The 14,143-nt window shown below is 33.4% G+C and overlaps 2 long non-coding RNA genes and 1 pseudogene across 2 annotated transcripts; all 3 read left to right on the forward strand.

Annotated features, from left to right (window-relative positions):
* The first annotated feature begins 515 nt into the window (after nt 1–515).
* LOC120190448 lies at nt 516–4,472 on the forward strand (annotated as a pseudogene).
* Nucleotides 4,473–7,117: 2,645 nt separating this feature from the next.
* LOC120190455 lies at nt 7,118–7,582 on the forward strand. The gene is made up of 3 exons (XR_005522619.1): nt 7,118–7,248; nt 7,349–7,445; nt 7,528–7,582. It is a non-coding gene; the product is annotated as an uncharacterized LOC120190455 (long non-coding RNA).
* Nucleotides 7,583–10,909: 3,327 nt separating this feature from the next.
* LOC120190457 lies at nt 10,910–11,829 on the forward strand. The gene is made up of 3 exons (XR_005522621.1): nt 10,910–10,970; nt 11,512–11,603; nt 11,769–11,829. It is a non-coding gene; the product is annotated as an uncharacterized LOC120190457 (long non-coding RNA).
* Nucleotides 11,830–14,143: the final 2,314 nt, after the last annotated feature.

Consider the following 14,143-nt stretch of genomic DNA (forward strand, 5'->3'; position numbering starts at 1 on the left):
TGATCAAAACATAACATTAAGTATGATTTTAAAAACATTAATTAGGTGACCAAAATGGAACCACGGGAATATGTGGGTGATTAAATACATAGTTACCCTTATTATTTTGGTATAATGTCAAAAAAGGCCTCTAAAGTTTTGAGTAAATAGTTATTTTGGTCTCTATTAATTGTTTTTGAACATTTTAACCCCTAAAATTTTATTTTGGGACAAAAAAGTATGGATGTAAATCGTTAGTTAACAAACAATTAATATTCTAAAATAGGAGCATTTTTAACTCTAAAATAAAACGTTGAGGGTCAAGATACTCTAAAAAAGAATAAGGTCCAAAATGATTATTCAGTCAAACGTGAGAAACCTTTTTGTCCTAAAACAAAACGTTGGGTGAAAATGCTCTAAGAAAAATATGGGCTAAAATAACTATTTTAATAAATATTAGCGGCTAATTTTGAAATTATGCCTATTATATTTGGGTAAATCCACCTTCATCCTGCTTCGGGTTTTTCATTATCATACTAATGAACCATCTCCCACCGCTTGATCACAACCCAACATCCATCTCCATCCGTTGATCACCTTCTTATCTTTTTTGTTTTTCTAATACTAATCTACATCCTTTCTTATGTTAACCCGAAGGCCAAAGCATTTGCAGATGATATGAAAAGGAAAGAAGTGAAATGAAAGGATATATAATCTAAGATCCTTTCTCTCTCATTATACGGCTTAAACGTATACCCCTTCCCCCCTTTCATTTCTTCCGAAAATCAGAAACACCAGGTACCCTTTGTTTTGTTATTATTGCTTTCTGTTTATCATTTACATTTATTGCGTTTTTATCAATCTTTTTTCAAAGAAAACGTAATAAAGAAACTTTAGTATGTACGTGGGATCTGATTTGTTTTGGAAAGAATGATGTTTTGATCGTAAAGAAATGGAAAGATCTATTTTCGTTTTTGTTGGCATGTGGATCGATATTGCATTTTTTATGTTCGGGTTTTAAGAATTGATGGGTTTCCGTTTTGTGAGTGTTTTCTTATGATTGATTGTTTATTGGTTATTGAGATGTTAGTTAAATGGGCTCCTCTTTTATGGTTTTTGGTGAGTTTAGGTTTTTGAAGCAACATTGGTGAAAATGGAAAACGGGGGAGCAATGGTTGATGGTTCTGTTACGGGGGACACTAAAATTTCGGAAGAAAGGGTTGCCAATGAGAAAGTTGATGTGGGGGTTGTTGGGGATTCCGGTGAAATAAAGGGACGAGAAGATGAGGATTTTGAGGAGACAATTGTAACACAGGAGGATTTGCAAGAATTGGCAGACAAATCCGTGCTCGATGACAATGGTTTAGTTGCCAATGCAATTGGAAATTTTCAAGAGTCTATTGAGGTTCTGACTGAGGTTAGAGCTCAGGAGAATGTGGTTCCAAGTGAGGTTGGAACTCAGGCGGATGTGGCAGAGTTGGTGGTTGAGCAGAAAGAGAAGGAACTGTTGAGTGGGGAGAGTGTTGGTGGCGGTGTGGTGTTGGATAAGATTGACGATGGAGGGACTGAAATGGGAGCAAAGACTGATGATTTGAATGGTAGCGAGGAAGTGCCGGAAATTAGAAGTACTGGAAAAACAGATGTTCTGAGGGATAAGGAAAAAGGAAATCTGAAGTCTGATACTGTAACTGAGATGCCTGTAAAAGGAGATACTGATAAGGCACATTTAGAGGGAACATTGGCTGATGAAAAGTTGGACACTCTGGAAAGTGATAGGGTGGAGGAAGATGTGAAATCAGAATCTAATTTGGAGGTTTTGAATCAAGAGGGTAAGGGTGAGGAGTCAAGAGAGGATGTAATGGCTACTAATTATCAAGAACAAAAGGTGCTGGAATCTGCTGATACTTCAGCTGGCATGATTTTCAAGCTTCAAGATGACAAAGTCGGTGAAACTGTGAATGACAAGTCAGCTAATGTTGATATGGGAGATAAGGGAACAGAGAGTAGGGAATTAAAAGGTGCCACATCTGATCTTGATTCACTGGATGGTGTGGATGAAAATGAAAAAGCAGGTGACACTTATGCTGCGGAGGAGGTGGAGGATAACATGAATGGTGAAGCAAAAGATTCATCAGTTGCAAGGGACATAAAGCATAATGGTGAGATTGATGAACTGAAAAATACGATGTCTGAGCTAAGTAAACCTGTGGAAGGGACAGTTGATTCTGCATCTGGAAACTTATCTTTTACGGAAAAGTCCACAGGTGAGAGGAATGAGCAGATTCAGGCTGGTAAAACTGATATGAGAACAGAGCCTCATGATGGTTTTCAATCTCAGCTTCCTGATGAAATGGCTCAAGATATTCATTTTTTGACCGAAAAATCTGAAAAGAAAGCAGAGAAAGATCATAAAGATAAGCAAATCACCATCGTGGCTCCAGAGCATGAAGTGCAACATGCTCCAGGATCTTCTCTGTCTTCCAAAAGCGAAGAGTTTAGGAAGAAAGTAGACATAGATCAGGAGCCTAAGCCAAACACCTATGTGACTAGAGAAGGTGAAATTCTACCAGCTCCAGCATCATCAACACCTGTTAAATGTACAAATCCTGCTACCCCTTCTCATCCTGCTGGCCTTGGGCGTGCTGCTCCGCTATTGGAACCTGCACCCAGGGTGGTGCAGCAGCCTCGTGAAAATGGAAGTGTCTCTCAGGCACATTCACAACAAATTGAAGATCCTGGTAATGTTGAGGCCGAGGAGAGTGATGAGACACGTGAACAGCTACAGTTTATTAGGGTTAAGTTTTTGCGGCTTGCAAATCGGCTTGGGCAGACTCCCCATAATGTTGTTGTGGCACAGGTTCTATACAGACTTGGATTAGCTGAGCAGCTCCGGGGGAGAAATGGGGGCCGTGTCGGTGCCTTTAGCTTTGACCGTGCAAGTGCTACCCTGTACAATTCTGGTGCTTGGAATGACAGGAGTTGGTAAAAGTGCTACCATCAATTCAATATTTGATGAAGTCAAGTTTGGTATCGATGCTTTCCAGACAGGTACAAAGAAGGTTCAGGATGTTGTGGGTACGGTACATGGTATTAAGGTCCGTGTAATTGATACACCAGGCCTTCTTCCTTCCTGGTCTGACCAATGCCAGAATGAGAAGATCCTTCGCTCTGTTAAAAGTTTCATCAAGAAAACACCTCCAGATATTGTGTTGTACCTTGATAGGTTGGACATGCAAACCAGGGATTTTGGTGATATACCCCTCTTGCGTACCATCACTGAGATCTTTGGTCCATCTATATGGTTTAATGCAATTGTGGTTTTGACTCATGCAGCTTCTGCTCCACCTGATGGTCCAAATGGTACTGCTTCTAGTTATGACATGTTTGTCACTCAACGTTCTCATGTTGTCCAGCAGGATATTCGTCAGGCAGCTGGGGATATGCGGCTCATGAATCCTGTTTCGTTAGTGGAGAATCACGCTGCATGTAGAACAAATAGGGCAGGTCAGAGAGTATTGACTAATGGTCAGGTCTGGAAGCCTCATTTGTTGTTGCTGTCCTTTGCATCCAAAATTCTGGCTGAAGCAAATACACTTTTGAAGTTGCAAGATACTCCTCCAGGAAAGCCTTTTGCTACTCGAACAAGAGCACCTCCTTTACCTTTCCTTTTTTCATCACTTCTTCAATCAAGACCACAAGTTAAGCTGCCTGAAGAGCAGTATGGTGATGAGGATGGATTAGATGATGATTTGGATGAATCCTCAGACTCTGAGGAAGAACCGGAATATGATGAGTTGCCACCTTTCAAGCGGTTGACTAAAGCACAAATAGCAAAGCTTAGTAAAGCTCAGAAGAAGGCAGGAATCTCGGTTACTCTCTTGGGTGATGCATTGTCGGCTGGTGTGAAAGTTGAAGACAAATTGATTGCTAATAAGCAGTTCCAGGTAGTCATGACTGGAGGTGCCATGACTGGTCGTGGTGATCTTGCTTATGGGGGCAGCTTGGAAGCCCAATTGAGGGATAAAGATTACCCCCTGGGTCGCTCCTTGTCTACTCTTGGTCTATCTATAATGGATTGGCATGGAGATCTTGCCATCGGATGCAATATACAGTCACAAGTGCCCATTGGACGGTCTACAAACCTAATAGCTCGTGGCAATCTGAATAACAAAGGTGCAGGACAAGTCGGTTTGCGACTAAATAGTTCGGAACAGCTACAGCTTGCTTTGATTGCTCTCTTTCCATTACTGAAAAAGCTATTTGATTTTCCCCATCAAATGCAATATGGGCAATAATGAGAATTAGGATGCAGTGGATAAGACATTTTTAAAATGGCCATCTCTATGTGGGTCTTTGAAGAGTGTGAGTGAAGCTCTGAAAGTAGGGTGCTGAAAATTTTCCATCATTTTTCTTTTAATCTTTGCTCTGATTATATAGTGATTGTAGTTTCTTTGTTTAGATATTTTGCATAATAAGGTTATTTTTTGTTCCCATGAAACCATGTCCAATCAACAAGTGCTTCTTTTCTCACTTGCCTACATCATTAATATATATGGCTCAACTACCAACATAAATGATTTATGTGCGAACGTAGCACAGGATTGTAATATGGCTCAAGATTGTATATTCTTCTGTTCTGCTCATTAAAATGACGGTCAACTGTGAAACTCTAGCTTGATAAAACAACACAAATCTTATTAGCGGAGAGCTTGAATATGTAATATTAAGCCTGAGACTACTTTGCCGCCGAGCCTCCGACACAGTAGGGGCATTTGGTACACATAATGCAAGATTATCCATTCGAAATGTTATATTATCTTGTTTGGTTTGATTCAGCAGAAATGTAAGTTTATAGTGTCTGATTGGAGGAATATAAGATTATTTAGATGTATATCATATATAGTTTTTTGTATTCAAATATTTATAATTTAATATTAAAGTTTTACTTTTTGTAGAAAAAATACATTTAACATATAATTAATATAATTAGTATATCGAATTTATATTTTAAAATAAGTTTATAAGTATCATATTTATTTATATAAAATATAATATAATATGAAAAAATAATGTTGTGGGAGTGGATAAAGATATTGTTTTTTAATGTATAAGGTTCATTTTTTAATAACTCAAAGTTAAATATTATTTTAAATAATTATTTTTTTACAATAATATCATTTTCATCTCATCAAATTAGAAAATGATTAATATATTTAATATTAAAAATATAAAATAATTTTAACTACTCAAATTTATAAATATTTTACTAAATCAAACTCTTTGTATATTATTATTATGTTTATAATTTTGAGTAAAACATCAATAATAAAAATTGAGAATTATTCATGTGAAAACAATTTATTATTTTAGGGTTATTCTTATCCAAAATAATGAAAATGGTATAATATCTAAGAATTTGAATGTAATAACATTTAACCAAAAGAATACTATTATCGATAATAAATTATTACCCGATAAAGATCATTCCTCTTAGTAATAATGATATTTTCCACGAACTCAACGTCCCTTTAATGTATTATATGAGTACGACCTTCGTAAATTCATATCATACAAGGGGTTTCCTTACAATTTACTTTTTAACACGGTCGTGTAAAAAATTTGAAACGAACGACTTTCGAGATACTTTTATAAGATTATATTTTTTAATATTTCAGCTTTGGGATATATTTTTAAAAGAACAGAGTTAAAATCAAATATAGACGAGTTACACTTTACAAAAATATAAACTATTATTTTTATTATTATACTAAAATTAAAGAAATTAAATATGTAATTTTTAATATATATTGAATTGCACGTTATGTTCGTATTAAATTATATTTTCAATAAAATCTAAAATATTTAAGTCTATATTTTTTTATTATTTTAAAATTAAAAAATTGAATAAATAAAGTATGATACATATAAATTATATTTCATCATAGTTCAAAATATTATAACAATGGCCTGGTAGTTGCTGGCCCTTTACCGGTGATCCTGTTGAAGCACAAACAATAACATCTGGTATTCGGCTAGCGGTCAACCTCCGATACCGGCAGATCACGGTCGAAAGTGATGCCTCCAATTTGGTTGTTCAATTGCTCCAGCGTCGGATTGATCTATCAAGGTTGAATCACGACCAGAGATTTAAATAGTGATCCGCGACTGCAATAGCGCCCTCGATATAGCGGTACCGGTGCCCTCTGAAAACGCTATTATTTGACCGCAACACCTGTAGTCACCGCAATAGCGTCTGCTATGCCCGCGATATAGCAGTAGCAGTGCCTTCCAAAAACGCGACCATGATTTGAATATCTGATCACAATAGTTATGTTTTACTAAATACTTCTGTTTTTTTTTCATGAATGCCTAGATTTTATTTTCGATTATGTACTACAGGATGCTATTTCAGTTAATATTAAAGACGTCTTCTTTCAAAAATAAAATTATTGAATTAAAATTAAATGAAATTTTGAATAAATAAATTTTAATAAAATATTGAATTATAATTTATATTCATTCACATTCTTTGTAGTTAAACTATTTTAATTTATGGATAAATATTTTTGGATATCTATTATTTGAGTTCACACTAATTATGTATTTTCAAATTTTAATATTTGAATTTAACTTTGGATTAAAAAATTATAACAGATTTGAACATTGTTCATTCAAATAATAACATATTTGTATGAATTCTAGTATCCAATATATAATTTAAAATTTTATTTTGTATATTCAAATATTTAGCAGATAATAATATTTAATTAGAATTTAAATAACAATAACAATAAAATAATTCAAAAATAAAAACATATTTTAATCTTTAGATACAACTATGAAATTGAATAATTTAAAAATTATAGATTTTCAACCCGCTGTAATTTGTAAGTTGAAGCTAACATTAATGAAAAAGAACAGAGCTATGCTTGAAGACCCGTATTTCTATGGGTTTGGCCCATGAAGAAAGGTATACATCCATTTGGGAACAAATTTAGTTGCTCTCCATGCGCGTTTGGTCTAATTACTCGTTGTGGTGCTTTGAGATAAAGTTCCCTCTTTTTGAGGGTTTTCTTCATTTGGTCATTCTCCTAATATAACTTATCCGAAAAGAGAGGGTTTTAGAAAAAAAGGTGACGGCGGTTTCTCTGCAGTTTTTAAACACTCTTCTGCTAAATTTAATCTAAATTCCAGACTAAACTTCAATCTAAATAAAAAAAAGATGGGTCTCAAGCAAGAAGATATACTTCTCAATAACAGCACGAAGAAGTAATTTTTTCTTCCATATTTATGTTATTTTTTACCAAATGTGATTTTATTTTGTTTAATTTCTAACTTCAATTTTTTGTTTATTGGGAAAACCCGATAGCTTAAATGCTTCTGAGATAGCAGTGGACAAGCAAAAGCTTGCTGCTCCAATCAAAACAGCTGTCGACAAGTTTTAACTTCTCCCGGAGTTTTTAAAGGTGGTTTGATGTTAATTTGTTATTTTTTTCTATGTGAAGATGTATATGTTTTTGAACTGAATTTTGGGTTCTGGGTGAATAGGTTAGAGGGTTAGTGAAGCAGCACTTGGATTCATTTAATTATTTCGTTAATACTGTTGGGAAGCACGGTCTTTCCCGCTTTGTGAAGTTAAGATAGACACTTAGAGATTAAGGATATTAAAGAGAGCACAAGAGTATAATTCTCCAATTTGGAGATTCTTCCACTATACAAAAGAATAGAAAGATTACAAGGATGTGTTCACAAAATTTGACTCACACTTGGTGGCTCACTCAAGCTTGAGGATAAAGACTTCCCAAGCTATCTCTATTCTCTCTCAAAGAGGCTCTCTAACTCTCTAGTTTCTCTAGTTTCTCAAGCTTGAATTTCTTGGATTTTGGATGGTTAGGAATGAAGTCTCTCACCCCTATTTATACTACTCCACCTCCACAATGAATGTAACACCCCAACCCGTACCCGACCCAAATACGAGTCCGAGATGTCACATTAACTTTTAAAAACGATATTGTTACAAAATATTAAAACATTTTAACTCATTTTAAGAAAATGAGATCATATATTGTTGAATTGTGTTTGTTATAAAATTTTGAGTAAAAAACATATTTATGAACAGTAAAATACGGTATGAACAATACCGTATGAACAATGATGAACATTACCTGCTACAGTACCCGAATGTTAAAAATTTCCAGATTATCAAAGGGGAACCGATTCCCCTGCTACAGGGAATCGATACCCTGCTACAATATTGCTACAGTACTGCTACAGTACTTCCGTAAAATACGTATATAAAACTCGTAAAAATTTAACCATTCATTAATATACATTTACTATTACATTTATACGTTTAAAACATTACAAAAGTCGATCAGAGCATATATACTAAGCGACTTTATTTACATGCCAACACCTATATCATATAAACATACATACTGTGTAAGGTTCTTCTGATTTGATCTTTGAGCAGAGATATGTTGTTACTTTGAACTTAGCTTTGATCCTCATGCTTCTCAGTACCTACGTGTAAATCACTTACACGCTAAGTCATAGACTTAGTGAGGCATAAACATAATAATAATGCATTTACTATACATATGAACATATAATCAAATCATTCAATCATGTCACAAGTATTTTAGTGTAAACAATAATAATACACTTACCTTTAATAACCATTTATAAGCCCATGTACATTATTGAGAACTCGAGGTATGTGAGTACATTGAGGTTGTGCACTATTATGCTGTCACCACAGCTCGTATAAATGTCCTGAAGGACCTATCCAGAGGTCACAAGGAACCTCAGTAACTATCCAGAGGTCATAAAGAACCTCGACAACTGTCCATAGGTCCCGAAGAACCTAGGTAAACTGTCCATATGTTCCTTAGAACATATGTATATTGTCCATATGTCCCGAAAGACATAGGTAATTATGTCCATATGTTCCGTAAAACATAGGTAAACCCTTGACTCTTGGCATGCCAACTATACCTATAGCTCTCATGTTACATAACATGGGCATTATCATTTATATCATTTCACACATTCACATGCACATTTCACTTTTCATATGATTTCATAATCATATGTCACTTTTCTTATAACACTTCTCTTGTGTTCATATGACATGTAAATCATTGGTATCTCTTGTTCTCATATGATTCCTATACATCACATATATCACATTCATAACACATATTCATATAGGCTCACGGTTTTTATCACCTATCATGACATTTCACATAAATCATGTAACTCATATACTTTTCATATAACCATTACATACATACACACATACATGTCATCATTTATGTTTTTATCATACTCCTATAGTATTATCCTTTATTTCTCTTAGCTCTTGTTCATATGATCTCTTAGATTCATACAAAAACACATCAATACATATAGTCACGTAAATCACTTTTGTATAACTTATATCAACTTTTTCATGTCATTTCACACTTCGTGTTACATTGCTTATATTTTACTCTTATGTCTTCTCACATACATATATTCTCATATACATATCAATAACACATATACTCATGAACACATATAAATCATAACAAACACATACTTCTATGAATTCATGCATTTTACTATTAGAAATAGACTTATCACAAGTCTTATTTTCCATTGAACATCATATACTAAATAATGTGCACTCATCTTAGCCTTGTTTTGATTCAATCCTAATCCTTTGATTATTCCGGAACTTGTTTAGGCTCAATATCTACATAAATATAATATTTCAAAACAACTATCAAAATCCTAAACTATAAACTTGATGTTAATAACTTAAATCGGTTTAATGAACCAAATTCCATTTTTTTCATTTAGGGGGGAATCGATACCCCCAGGGGGAATCTGTCCCCCCTGCACAATCTGTAATTTTCGTTCAAGCCCAGAAAATCATTGTTCATTGTACGAAAATTCTCTATTTCCACTTCAATTCTTCATATTTCATCCCCTTTTATATTCTTAACTCAAATATACATACTTAAACTAATTTATATCCATTTATTTCATCTTAAACCTCAAAATTCTATTCTCCATATAGAAATCAATAATCATACTAAATTTTCCATGTTATCTAAACTTAATTCTAACACTTCTAACTTCTTATTCTCATAGATGACAACTCAAATTCAACTTAAAATTCAACTTATCAACTATATTTCAAGATTTCATTCAAGAACTCAAAATCTTTAATCTCTCCTATACTTTTCATCTTATTGTTTTAGAACAAATTAAGCTTTCCTTAAGCTTAATTATCATCTAATGATCAAAACCCAACCTTAAATTTAACCAGAAATTAACTAAATAGAAGACTCACCTTTGAGCTTGGAGATACGGGAGGAGAGGAAGAAGGAAGAAGAAGTTCTGGAGAAATCTTTTCCTTATCCTTATCCCCCACATAAATATATATATCATTATCATATCATATTTTTAATTAATTTCTAAATCAAATGACCATTTTGCCCTTCACTTCATTTAATAATTACTAACAATAATTCATAAAATATATTCAAATAAATCATTAAACTATTCAACCATTTTATTTTAATCACCAAATTCTGAAGTTTTACAATTTAGTCACTAACCCGTAGTTTGGGATGTTACAATGAATGGTGGAGATTACTTATATCCAAGGGTAGAGAATAATTATCTGGAATGCTCCACACACTCTAGGAAGCTCTACACTCTTCCACTCCCTTCCATATTCTTCCATACTCTTCCATAAGGTTCAACACATCTCTAGAATATTTCAGAGGATTCTACACTCTTCCACAAGCTTCTAGAGAGTTATACACTTCTCTAGAGTTCTCCGGAATGTTTTAGAAAATTCTACACTTCTCCAGAAAGCTCTAGAATTTTCTAGAACCTCTCCAATTAAGGAGAGATCCAACAAATACTGGGATAAAGAAGATTGTTCGTGCCAATGACCAGATTGTAGCCGATCTTGACCCCAGTATTTACCTCAGGTTTGAAAGCATTTTTTGTTTATTTTTTGGGTTATGATTGTTATAAATTATATTTTGCCAACTAGCTGATGCAGGTTCGTTTGATTGTAGCTAGTTGTTATTATTATTATTATTATTATTATTATATTTGCTTTTAAAAGCAAGATATAATCTTTTGAACAGTTAAAAATAAATAAAAGAAAGGCTGTTTTGGAATGATCACATGCTATATTACTTTTATATGGAATATTAACTTCGGATGTGTTATGGCTTAACTATTTTCTGTATGTAATAAAATATGAGGAATCTTATTGTCAGTAGCATTTGAGCAAGCTAAGAGCATTTGAGCAAGCTAAGAGCAAGCGATGAAATAGTGATATTAACAACCTCAGGGAGCCTTATCTGTTTTTCTTCCATGCTATAGTTTGGTTGCCTTGTATTTGGTCCCTGAAATTCTGGTTATGACTTGTCTGCATACAGTGAACTAAGTTTCCTATTGGCATAATTTGGATTTAGACTTTTTTCCGGCTCTACTTCAATTGTAACTGGTGTTCTGGTGCAGGTTCAAAGATGTTAGAAGTGGTGATCCCTCCATGACGGTTGATGGGATCAGTGAAAAATCAATCCTCATACATGCCGATTGTCAGATATGACGTATGTACTAAATACATTCATACATTTCTATGTTCAACTATTTCATATAGGCATTTTTGGAATTATTGAATTTTTTCCTGGTGTTATAACAACTGAAACTTTAAATGGAATAGTGAGTAGTGCATATTGTTCTCTTTCATCTTGCTAATGTGGCGTTAATTTAAGGTATTCTGCACCGATATTGGTCAACATAGAGTACATTCATGGGAGTCATGGGCAGAAAACTGGACTAGAAAAGGTACATCAGATGCTTTTTTGATGTGTGTATGATGCAGAAAGATAGGTGCTTTGAATGTAATACAAAATATTCTTCCTTGCAGAATAATCTTGTTATCGGAAGAATGCCCATCATGTTAAGGAGATGCTGCTGCGTGTTGTATGGAAAAGATGAAGCTGAACTTGCAAGGCTTGGTTTGTGTTCACTAAACTCAAAACAATGGTTGTTCCTTTCTCACTTTCTTATTATATAATCTAAGATCCTTTCTCTCTCATTATACTGCTTAAACGTATATCCCCTTTCATTTCTTCCGAAAATCAGAAACACCAGGTACCCTTTGTTTTGTTATTATTGCTTTCTGTTTATCATTTACATTTATTGCGTTTTTATCAATCTTTTTTCAAAGAAAACGTAATAAAGCACCTTTAGTATGAACGTGGGATCTGATTTGTTTTGGAAAGATGATGTTTTGATCGTAAAGATATGGAAAGATCTATTTTCATTTTTGTTGGTGTCATAACCATTTTTATGAGAAACAATTGTTTATTGTTTTAAAAATAGTTATGACTATTTATTTTGAAAAATTGGAGGATTTGGAATTAATTTGAACTAAATTGGATAGAGTCGTCATCGACCTTTGGGTTAGGTAGGTCGAATACTTAAAAATGTCTTTTAAAAACAATTTTAAGAAAAATCATTTTTTAAGACAAAAGCTGGTATGCGTAACCAAAGATTCAATTAAATGGATTCGGAAGTCGGTTACGCATGGGGAAGGATTAGCACCCCACAACGCCCAAATTTTGGTACCTAAACGATTATATGTTATTTAAATATCGGGAATTACAAACTCGAAAATATATTTAAATTACGATCCTTTTATTCATTCAAATTTATTTAAAAAATGTCAAATTTCGAATAATTAATTTCTTTTTGTGTGAATAATCTCGGGAATACATTTCCTTTGCAGTTAGGATACTTTCCCATAAATTTCTCTCACAAAAGATGTTATTTAACAATTTTTCGCAAATATAAAATACCATAAAATAAAACAAAATAAAAGTAAAAAAATAGTGAAAATACTCGAAATAAATAAACGTAGAATAAATAAAATTATTGAATACAAAATAAGCATTTATAAGATAAATCCTTGAAAAGACACATTCCCTTGTATTTGGGAGATGTCTTCGTAGATTTCCCTCAAAATTAAATTTACATTTTCAAACAATAAGGATTGGAAACATGCAAAATAAAAATAATCACAATGACAAGCAATAAACATATTTATTTATATGTGATACAAGTGAACACATAACAAAAAAAAAAGATACACACATAATATAAAATATTCATACATAAATGACTAAAATAAAAATAAGTAAACATTACAATCCAAAATACAAGCAAAATAAGTACATAGGATAATTTCGGGACCAAAATGATATTTAACCAAACTTGAAGGGCTAAAATAGCTAAAATAGAAATTTAAGGACTAAAATGGTAAAAATAGAAACTTAAAGGGCTAAATAAGTAAAAACATAAATTGAAGGGGCTAAAATATAAATAAAATAAACTAGGCTCCCATAATCGAAAATATTAAATAGTACAGGTACTAGAAGCGAAAATAACTCATAAATAAAGCTTAGGACTAAAATGAACTAAACATGAATATAACAAACCCAATGAACAATAAACCCAAAACACATAGGCATTAAAAATGGTGACTAGAACGAACTCGGGGCAAAACATATGCTTTAAAACATAAAATACACAATTTTACACATTCACAAATATTAGGACTACAATAGAATATTATGCAATTAAAGGTCCCAAAATCTAAATATAAACAAATATTATAATCAAATTATAGGGACTGAAATAGGAAATAGTAAAATCATGAAACAAATATCTAAACATCGAAAAGTAAAAAAAAAAAGCAAATATGACTAAAATGAAACACAAAACAAATAAAATGCTCGAAATAGAAGAATGAAACTTCATTCAGTGATATAATTACATGCATTACAAAGATAGAGGGACCTTAAATGCTATTTCACCATTTTAAAAAAATGCAGACTCCTCTTGGCCTAAAAGACGTTGTTCGGTGTGTGGGTTATATACCCCACTTAAGGGTTAAGAAACCCTATCCTCTCATTTGTTTCCTCAGCCCCCAAAACAGAGAGAGAGAGAGTCCCCAAAGACTCTCAATTTTTTTTCATCGGAGAGGAAAAATGTCCGCCGTGGATGGCGCCTCGAGGCGGTGCACGACGGCCCACGGAGGCCAGAACAAGCCAAACGACTCCAAAATGCTCTCTTTTCCACCATT

This window comes from Hibiscus syriacus, unplaced genomic scaffold, assembly GCF_006381635.1.
Source record: "Hibiscus syriacus cultivar Baekdansim isolate YM2019G1 unplaced genomic scaffold, ASM638163v2 tig00116962_pilon, whole genome shotgun sequence".
In the NCBI taxonomy this organism is placed as follows: Eukaryota; Viridiplantae; Streptophyta; class Magnoliopsida; order Malvales; family Malvaceae; genus Hibiscus; species Hibiscus syriacus.